Consider the following 10,226-nt stretch of genomic DNA (forward strand, 5'->3'; position numbering starts at 1 on the left):
TTGAGATCAAGAATTTTGGAAAAACAAAATTCTACCTTGATTTACAAATTGAGTATTTGAAAAGTGAAATTTTTGTCCACCAAACTGCTTATACCCGGAAGGTATTAAAGCGGTTTTATATGGATAAGGCACATACTGTGAGATCCCGGTTAGCCTCTGATTTCAATATCACGTGATATTAAGGGCATTTTATTCTATTTTGTACGAATTTAGTAGAAAACTCTAATTTCTTTTTGCATTGTGATAACTCAAAAATTAATTAATTATATGTATGTTATGAATCCTTTTATTTTAATTGCTTAGATGTTAGAAAATTACATATAACAAATGAATGGTTAAAATAAATGCATAATTGAATTTCTATAACAGATTGAAAATTTAAACGCCACTTGAGTTATGCAAAATTCTAGCTACAAGTCCACTCCTACTACCGAGGTTTAGGTCCCAATTTGATGCTCATTCACCTAGCAAAGTATGCTAGAAAACTTGTGAGGAGCAAAGATGAAAACCGTTTAAGATTCAAGGACCAAACGATGTAAACCGAAATTGCACTTCAGTTCTTTACTATATTTAGCCAAAAAGAAAACACTTACTCTGATTCTGGTCAGCTTGGCCGAGAATACCAAGGCTGGAAAGCCTTGAATCTTCATGATTTTTGCCCAGCCAAAGCATGACAAAGCAGGTAGGAACACTTGTCAATTTTCCAAGCCATTGAGTTGGCAAAACTCCAATCCTTGTCATGCTAGCTTAGGCTACTATAAATACCAGACATCCAGGCGTAGTAAACACTTTGGCAATCTTCTCATCTTCACCGAGACTAGCAAGAAACTATCAGCTCACTTACTACAAAAATTGCACACAAAGCTGGCCAAAACCAATTCGGTTGAGAGCTGGATTTTTGCTGCACATCTGGTGGAATTTTTCTTGCACTTTACTGCTTTTTTTAAGGTACCATGAGCTATACACCTATTTCATTTATAATTCATTTAGGCATCTTATATATTTAGAAAATCAAGTATTCCTGCTGAAAACAAAAAGAAATCCTATTATAAACATGCATATGAGCAGTTCGTGATTCTCCAGCTTTGTAGTTCAATTTCTATGCCAAAATAAGATCGTGTGTCAGAACTGCCTGGAACACTGGGCAGTTCTGACAGGTACTTTGACACCCACTTTTCGTTTGGTTCTGAGTTGATCCAAGTCTTGGCCAAAACATAAAAGTTTTAGCCTTATGTCTTAGCTTTCCAATGCCTTTGGAATTTCTTGATTTCGGTCTGTGAGTTGTGAGTTATGGTTCTTCCACTAGACCCTGTCTGTCATCTAAACGTGCGAACTCCTGGCACGTTGTTTCATACTTATGACCTGATTCCGTTCAGAACTGGATTGAAGTGTCTTCATGAAAGTTATAGCTTTTCTCCTTAGCTTCGCAACGGTATCTCATACACCTCGATCCGACAATCGTAACCTACATTGTGTTCAAAACAGTTCTTGACGCCAAAACGGACAAGTTTCCGTTTCCATTTCCGTTTCCGTTTTCCATTTCCGCGCGCGTATGGGTCGCATTTGCTGTTTTCCTTATTCGTATGCATTTGGATACCTGTTTGAGCAATGTTATGACTCGACCTTCTGTCACAGACGGTAACGAAATGCTCGGAGACGGTGGGACCCACTGACGGTTGAGTTTGACCAAGTGCCGTTTTTGTCTACTTTTGTACTCTAAGTAAGTAACTGGGACGTTTATGTGTTAAATGTCACCAATATGAATTGTGTGTGATATAAGGGTGCTTAGGCGAGCGTGTACTTTATCTCACTCGACCTAAACCCTAATTTGTATTTGCAATAGATATGAATTATGATATATGAACTGTGTTGGGACTGAATCCCTGAAGCATGTGGCTTGGGATGACCTTTTGTGTGTGTGTGATGTGGAACTATGAGTGGGCCCGATCTAAAGGCTAGACGGACTATTCGAGCCAGTTAGGGCTTGGTCGAAATTAGTCCAAACTATCCTTAAGATCACCAATTTTGTGAATGCAATTCGAATACGATTCGAAGCTCGAGCCATTTGTGTGTGTATGGATACTGGCCAGAGTGGGCGTAAGGTGGTCGGAGGAAGAAAGCGGAGTTCTACGGACCATTCCTTGTGGTCGACGGAGGGTCGACAGGTGGTCACGCGTGGCGAATGACTTGGCTTTGGAGCCAATCCGTATCCTTGAATTGTTTTGTTACTTTGCTTTGATTTTGATGTATTTGTGGCATAAATATCTGACTTGATGCAAAATTACCATTTTGCCCCTACTTGCTTACTAAGCTTTAAGCTTACCGTTTTTCTTTGTTATTTCCTTAACAGGGGTCGTGCGGGGATCACACTTCACGAGAGTTATAACCCTAGAATTTACCTTTGAAATTATACTAGTTGGACTTTCTAGGATGTTTTTCTCACAGTTAGAGTTAGGACTCTGTGTAAGATCCACTTTGTGGTTTTAGTCTTCGCTTTTGTGTGATGTAGTGGACTGGAATATTCCTTTTGAAGATGTATATATTGTAAATGGTACTTTTGGGGATGTATAAATGTGAATAGTATCTTTTGGTATTATGATTCTTTTATTGGACAAATTTATGTTTTACACTGGTTGGAGATGTACTTAGAGTAAATGTTCAGTTGTCCAATAGTGATGTTATCTCTGAAATTAATGTAAGTGAGTGAGTCCTGGCGCGAGCTAGGCAGGCGGTTCGCCAAACCCTTTGGTACGCCTCTGGGTGCGGTGGGGTCGTCACACATACATTAAGTACTCCAAAGGTTGTCAGATCATTAGATCCTAATAAGCATCCTTTTAGACCGCGAGAGGAAAATGAAGAGATACTTGTTCCTGAAGTACCATATCTCAGTGCAACTGGCGAAAAATATTGGAATGCGACGATTAAAAGATCTCAAATGATATTTGCATCAGGGGGAGAAATTAGTATACAGGAATAGTGTACTCTTTTTCCTTCACTAGGGTTTTTGTCCCGATGGGTTTTTCCTTAGTAAGGTTTTAATGAGGCATATTCTTTGTGTAATGGACATTCAAGGGGGAGTGTTATGAAACAACTAAAATGTGGATGTCCCTTTGTATTCCCAAGAGGATTAATTCATGATTTATGGCTACATTATGTATAGAAGTTACAATTCATAAATCTATTCATGTAATGGAGAAATCGTTTTATAGGTTTCTTCATATTCTTGTAGTAGTGGGTGTTTAATAGGATTAATGTACCTTTAATCTTATAGTACCTATATATAGAGGTACATTGACACCCTTTGTGAGGACTTTTGTATTAGTTGGAATAATAAGATAATCACTCTCTATTTCTCTACTTCTTTCTCTAATATCTCCAATATTTCACTTGATATTATAGTGGTTTATTTTATTAGTTTTATCCTACTATTAGCACAACCTTAGTATGACTTGAATTGGGAACAAAGTCCATGTTTGGATATTGAAAAAATGGGTTTTGTTAGAAATTGGCATTTTGCACCTATAATAAAATCTCAATAAATTAATAACCTTGGGACAATACAAATTCTATTAATTTAAAGAGGTATTAATTAATGGATAAATTAATAAATTATTAATTTAATGAACGTACTTATAATTAAAAAAAAACACTCATCTTGTCAACTAGAGTTCTGTGGAAGAAATAGCATTAGAGAACTTAAATGATCATTTAAATGAAGGAGGTATTGATAAACTCAAGACGAATCAGTGATTTAGATTACCATGATAAGGCAAAAACTTGGGTGAATTCAGTCCATGGACCCACCTAAAGATCGTATGGTATGTAAGCAGCCACGTCATTTCTCCTAACTGGGGTCAATGGATTTCCTTTGTATTTATACCTGGCAATTGGACGGGTTGACCGGATTTTGGACGGGTTGATGTTGGGTTTTTATTTACATGAGTTATATCCAACCCGCCCAATTTTAAATTGAGTTAATTTTGGGTTGGGTCATATTGGGTTATTTCAAACCCATGACCCAAATATGACCAAATATATTAAATAATAGATTTTGATATATAATCTCTCTCAAATATATTTTTACATACAAAAAAAAATTCACACATAAATACATTTTCACATAGATGGGTATATTTTCACACACTAAAACACTCAAATATACAAACACACACTCACTTTTTAAATTATTTTGAAATATGTTATTTTTACACATACAAACACACCCAATCACATTTTAAAGAAAGTTATAAACTGAAATTTTGATCGAAAAAATAAACACAAAAGAGTCATGCATGATAACACATCTGAGCCATTGTAAAATGGAGAAATTAGAAATAAACACAAACATCCTAAAAGATAACTTCCGAATTTGCAAATTGAGAAATTGTGCTAGTTAACGTTGCCTCCTGCCACTACACCTAAACGTATGGTAACCATTTTCAATAGAGTAATTCATTAGACTAGAGTTTTCCAATTTTCAGTTCCTTGGGTACATATGTATTACAAGTGTGTTGCTGAAAACTTAGGATATAAAGTACTTAGTACTACAACAAAACTTGGATCACGAGAACTGTGTAATGCATGGTCAGCCCGCAGCTATGCATAAAGCAGCCATGTAATAAGCTTTAATAATTTTCTGTTGCACGGGAAAATTTGCTGTCAAATATGGGCTGTAGGCCATTTTCCAGCCTCCCCTTATGCTCTACGCCTCTGCTCTTGCTATACAATGTGTTCTCGGAACTACAGATGCCTCCTTTACGGCTGTGGCCTTGGCATTTGCGTAGCTGCTGTACTTTTTGCATTCTTGTACAATGTATTTAAGTTAGGTAACGGGTGTCCAACACAAATACCTAATCCGTCCAAAATATATCTGAGTTTTTATTACCCAATTCAAAATTGACCCAACACCCAAATTACCCAATCCAACCTTTGAAATTAGTGGACGGATTGGGTGGGTTGTTGGGTTTTGGGCATAATTGCCGGGTCTACTTGTATTTTTTCTTTTTTATATTTGCAAGAAATGCAAAATAGAAACAAAGTAGGAACAATCCAGCTTTGGAGAAAAAAATAGTTTCCAGATCCAAGGCTTTTCACTTAGTCTCCAAACTTCAACTTCAACCATTCTCCGAGAAGAAGTTGTAGATCATTTTAGGCAAATTGGATTACACAAATTCGATTATACCCTAAAGCTTTGATAAGATTATGAAGACGATGAACAGAGGAAGTAACAAAGAGTGAAAGCTGTGAAAGATGATTTTAAGGATTCATATCTAGCAATTCCAATCTAATCCGGATATTGACAAGATCTTGTAGATAAGTATCAAAAGACCTATGCAATTATACTCAAATTTGATGTTTGCTTGTGCCTTTGCTTTGGAAACCACAAATAAATTTCAGCCTTAACTTCAGTGAACGAAAGTCATTTTTCCAGATCTCTAGATTTTGCAGCAAAAAAAAAAAAAAAAAAAAAAAAATCAATATTTGATTGGTTGTCAACTACTGCACTAGTTTTTCTGTTTTCTTTTTGCTATGAAAACTGAAAAATTACTTGTATTATCTCCATTGAAACAGTATAGTTTTGCTCCTTTTCTTTTCTTTTCAGATTGTGTTCCATTGTTGGTAAAATGAAGAACTATAGAAGGTGCATGGAAGGGATTTTGGTGAAGAATTGATGATGGAGAAACCTTAAAATTTTGTACTCCCTCGATCCTATTAAAAGTGTCATACTATCCATTTTGAAATGTCTCAAAATATTTGTTGTGTCGAGAAAATCAAAGCACTTTTTAATCTCTCTTTCCAACATAGTCCCTTCTTCTAATCATATACATGTTACTATTCAAATTCAAAATTTGAAATTATGGGGATAAAATTAGAAAGAGAAACACACAACGTAATCAAATTATTATTTTTTAGGGATAATTGCAGAAACCTCCCTTGAGGTTTTTGACATTTGCACTGACCTCCCCTATGGTTTGAAAAATTACACTGACCTCCCCTAAAGTTACTAATCCTTTGCAAATCCAGTCCAAACGATTAAAATATTGTTTTAGAGAGTGAAATTAGAAGTTTTTACCAAATTTGTCCTTTGTATTATATGTCCAATGAATGACAAAGTACTACAAATCAATTAACAATTAATAAACTTTAAGGAGTATAGTTTATAGGCAAATACGCATTACCTATTTAAAGTACCGGCTCTTTATGGGTATTTTACTTTCAAACATTTAATTTAATACAAATATTTACGCTCAAATACAGATTTGTATTTGCTTTCAAATATATTTTTGTTAAATACAAAAACTACCAATCTCTGTTCTGTAAAAATATTAATAAAACACTTTTTCAATTTTAGTTACAAACATTTATGTATTTAGCATAAATTAAATGATTCAAAATAAAATGCCCATAAAGAGCCAATACTTTACTCATGTAATAGATGATAGCCATAAAGAATTAATACTTTATGGGCCATTTCTTTTTTTTTTTTTTTTTAATATTTAATTTATATTAAATAAATAACCTACCGATTTCCTTTTTGCAAGAATATTATTGTAACACTTTTTGAATTTTACTTACAAACATTGATATATTTATCATAAATTAAATGTTTGAAAGTAAAATACCCGTAAAAAACCGGTACTTTAAATGAGTAATGCATGTTTGCCCATAAAGAACCGATAACTATTTAAAGTACCGGTTCTTTACGCGTATTTTACTTTCAAATATTTAATTTAATACAAATATTTACGCTCAAATACAGATTTGTATTTACTTTCAAATATTTAATTTTTGTTAAATACAAAACCTACCAATCTCTCTTCCATAAAAATATTAATATAACACTTTTCAATTTTAGTTATAAAATATTTATGTATTTAACATAAGTTAAATGATTCAGAATCAAATGCCCATAAAGAGCCAATACTTTACTCATGTAATGGATGATAGCCATAAATAATTAATACTTTATGGGTCATTTCTTTTTTTAAAAAAAATATTTAATTTATATTAAATAAATAACATACTAATTTCCTTTTTACAAGAATATTACTGTAACACTTTTTAAATTTTACTTATAAACATTGATATATTTATCATAAATTAAATGTTTGAAAGTAAAATACCCATAAAAAGCCGGTACTTTAAATGAGTAATGCGTGTTTGCCCATAAAGAACCGGTAACTATTTAAAGTACCGGTTCTTTACGAGTATTTTACTTTCAAACATTCAATTTAATACAAATATTTACGCTCAAATACAGATTTGTATTTACTTTCAAATATTTAATTTTTGTTAAATACAAAACCTATCAATCTCTCTTCCGTAAAAATATTAATATAACACTTTTCAATTTTAGTTACAAATATTTATGTATTTAACATAAATTAAATGATTCATAATAAAATACACATAAAATGCGAATACTTTACTCATGTAATGGATGAAAGCCATAAAAAATTAATACTTTATGGGCCATTTCTTTTTTTTTTAATATTTAATTTATGTTAAACCTACCGATTTCCTTTTTACAAGAATATTACTATAACACTTTTTGAATTTTACTTATAAATATTGATATGTTTATCATAAATTAAATGTTTGAAAGTAAAATACCCGTAAAGAACCGGTACTTTAAATAGGTAATGCGTATTTGCCTATAAACTATACTCCTTAAAGTTTATTAATTGTTAATTGATTTGTAGTACTTTGTCATTCATTGGACATGTAGTACAAAGGACAAATTTGGTAAAAACTTCTAATTTCACTCTCTAAAACAATATTTTAATCGTTTGGACTGAATTTGCAAAGAATTAGTAACCTCAGGGGAGGTCAGTGCAAATGTCAGAAACCTCAGGGGAGGTTTCTGCAATTATCCCTTTTTTTAAAAAATTGGATTCACAGAACAAGACCAAATAATTGGTACGGGAGAAGTACTGAAGTACGATGGATTGAGTTTGTGTTCTGCATTTCAAATTCAAAATTTGGGTGTCTGGAAGCTTGGGTTGTAGGGGTGCAAACGAGCCAAGCTCGAGTCGAGCTTTGGCTAATCGAGCTGAGCTCGAGTTAATTTTGTGAAGTTCGAACTCGAGTTCGAGTTCGACGAGCTCAAAATATCAAGCTCGAGCTCGAGTTCGAGCTTAAAAAATAAAAAAATTATTATTATTATTTTATTTTTAAAAATAAAAAATAAAAAATATATATAATTGAGCTCGCGAGCGGAGTTTAATATTTTTGAGCTCGAGCTCGAGATCGACTTAATTAACTCGAGCTCGACTCAAGCTCGATATTGATGAGCTCGAGTCGAGCTCGTATTCGAGCCGCTAGTTGTGTAGTAGTGTTGCTGTTTGCTGAAGATGCACTCAAAGTTGCTTTGCATTATTGAATTCAATTTTCGAAGGAAGTCAAAGAATGAAAGTTTCCACTTTCTTGTTGCCTGCCTTTTCTATTTCTGAGGGGAATGCTGTTTAATCCAATCGTTAGTTAGCTAACAATAGAAGAAAGCATCAGTGCGGTAAACTTGCTACAAAAAACCGTGACGTACATGGGTGGGGCCACGGACCGGGTTCATCCAAGCGTTTGCCTCGTAATAACATGGATGTAAATTACTTATTAGATTAGTCGGGTGAAAACTATACAAGTTTAGAGGTCTTTAGAAGAAATTGTTGCTAGCATCACTGAAATGCTGCTAATGATTAAGTTGAGGATGATACAATAACTTTAGAGCCTGTTACGTGCAACGAAATACTCAAAGCATCAATAACTCTTCATAATTTCTTATTAAAATGCAAGAATTCAAAATTTTAGATGTAATAAGAAAATTTAGGGATGAGATTTAGGTAGATTTTAAATTTCAAGAAAAAATTAATAGTAGACTCATATTTTAGGAAAATATGATATGTAATTTTAGTGAACTATTAATGGGACCAAAGGGTCATGTAAGATTTAAAAAAAAAAAATATTGTTTTATTATTTTAACGAATTTATTAATTTAACTCGTTAGTCCAAGTCAGAAACGAAAAAAATTATTATTTAATAGAGATTATTAATTTATCTAATATTAATTTATAGATGTTTTACTGTAGTGGCACTAGCAAATAAAAGCGGTTGCAATAAAACCATACTTGGAGTCCAAAACCAGTTAATCCAAAAAGATCTTAGCACATGGAAGCTAGTGCAAGACGATCCAATAAGAAAGGGTAAAGAAATGAAAAACATGCAGCATGATACTGAAATGATACGAGAATGACATAAAGCCATAGAAAAGGGGTTATAAATGGGAAGGAGAACTAGATTGGAGGGGGGGATTTGACCCTCGAGTATTCTGGAGTTTCAACTTCTTTTCCAAAGAATTTGAACTCTCGCTGCTGCTCGTTTTTATTCATTCTCCATTGCCTTATTTGCCCCTTTATCCCTGCATTCTGCATTTCTTGATTGATGAATTAGCTTGTGGTTTGACTTATTCTTTATAATCCCTTTTATTCTTCCGAGACCCATATCTCAAAACTCACACATGGACCCTCAAACATTAGTTAAAGTCATAAATTAAAAGCAAGCAATCTATTGTCTCAGAATTATATAATCCATATTTATTAGAAGAGATAGAACTTTGTTGAAACGCAGAAATTACAAATAAATTGATTGGAGAAGAGTTAGATATAAAAATGGGTAAAATTCAAGCATCTATTGACCCCTATCAATTCTCTTTCATTAGCCATGTTACCTAGAAAAAAAAGTATTTAATTGAAATAAGAGTATATATATATATATGTGTGTGTACATAGACACACACAATTATTTTAGAACTTAAAATGAGTACATAATTTTGAATTTTCAAGCCTCTAAAAAATCAAGCAGATAATTTTCTTCTGACAATAGTTTCTTTTTTTGGTTAGAGATTTTTTTGAAAGCGATTGCAGATATGTGAATATTTTTCTTTTGGCGAATAATAAAAACTTTTATTGATGTAATGAAAGTTTGTACACATGGCAGTCGCCTCTCATCCACCAACTAACTATTTACAGTATACCATTCTCTTGGAACAGGAGTAGGAATAGTTGTAGGAAGGTTCATGGCCAAGATTTGATCCAAAAAATATAAAATCCAAATTTTATCTTATATCTTGTTTTTAACACCATGTTTGGGGTCCATAAAATTTTATTCTACAATTACACGTCGGCGAGAGTGACTTACATAGGGTGCAAATGAGTCACACCATGTGCATTTTG

General features: G+C 33.1%; 1 long non-coding RNA gene across 1 annotated transcript; it reads left to right on the forward strand.

The window, feature by feature from the left end:
* Positions 1-768: 768 nt before the first annotated feature.
* On the forward strand, positions 769-2,596 carry LOC140011505 (uncharacterized). Its single transcript, XR_011818690.1, has 3 exons — positions 769-948; positions 1,636-1,720; positions 2,351-2,596. It is a non-coding gene; the product is annotated as an uncharacterized lncRNA (long non-coding RNA).
* The last annotated feature ends 7,630 nt before the right edge of the window (positions 2,597-10,226 follow it).

This window comes from Coffea arabica, chromosome 7e (assembly GCF_036785885.1).
Source record: "Coffea arabica cultivar ET-39 chromosome 7e, Coffea Arabica ET-39 HiFi, whole genome shotgun sequence".
Taxonomy (NCBI): domain Eukaryota; kingdom Viridiplantae; phylum Streptophyta; class Magnoliopsida; order Gentianales; family Rubiaceae; genus Coffea; species Coffea arabica.